We start from the raw sequence: 643 nt of genomic DNA, 5'->3' as shown, positions 1-643 counted from the left end.
CTGAGAAAAAGTGGTAACAGACACAAAAAAAAAAAACACATCTTAGTAAAACCAATACCTTCTCAGCTTTGCATCGAAGCTATAATTTGAGATAGCATAGAAATTTAAACTAATTTAAAATCTTTTGTTTTTTGAAGTTGTGAAAATTAACTTTGAAATTTGAACTATCTTAAATAGCTAATTTTTTAGGCTGACGGTAGCGACGTACAGTTGCCGAGTTGGTAAAATTTGTGTTTTACAATCTTAGAGTACGAAGTTCAAACACGCGTATGGCAATGAATTTTTTGCATCTTTATTCATATTAAAATTATTTTACTATATTTTAAGTTTTAGCTTCGATGCAAAGCCGACAAGATATTTTTTTGTGACTATCATTTATTTTTCTGCTCTAACTTGACCTACTTTTTTCAACGATACGTCAAATGACTACAATTCGTATCTAGTTGAAAATATTAACCTCAAAAATTGAAAAAAAAATTCTAATTTATTAATTAAACATTTAGTTATTCCATGTTCTTCATAAAGACAATTAAAATCATTCATTTTTAATGTTTTTAAAGTATTTATAGAAAATTAAATCATTTTACTTTGTAATTTAATAATTTTTTTACCCTATTTGTGTGTGTTACTACTAGACTATAAT

Source organism: Daktulosphaira vitifoliae, unplaced genomic scaffold (genome assembly GCF_025091365.1).
Source record: "Daktulosphaira vitifoliae isolate Bord-2020 unplaced genomic scaffold, ASM2509136v1 Scaffold_147, whole genome shotgun sequence".
In the NCBI taxonomy this organism is placed as follows: domain Eukaryota; kingdom Metazoa; phylum Arthropoda; class Insecta; order Hemiptera; family Phylloxeridae; genus Daktulosphaira; species Daktulosphaira vitifoliae.
Note: the sequence above shows the minus strand (reverse complement) of the source record.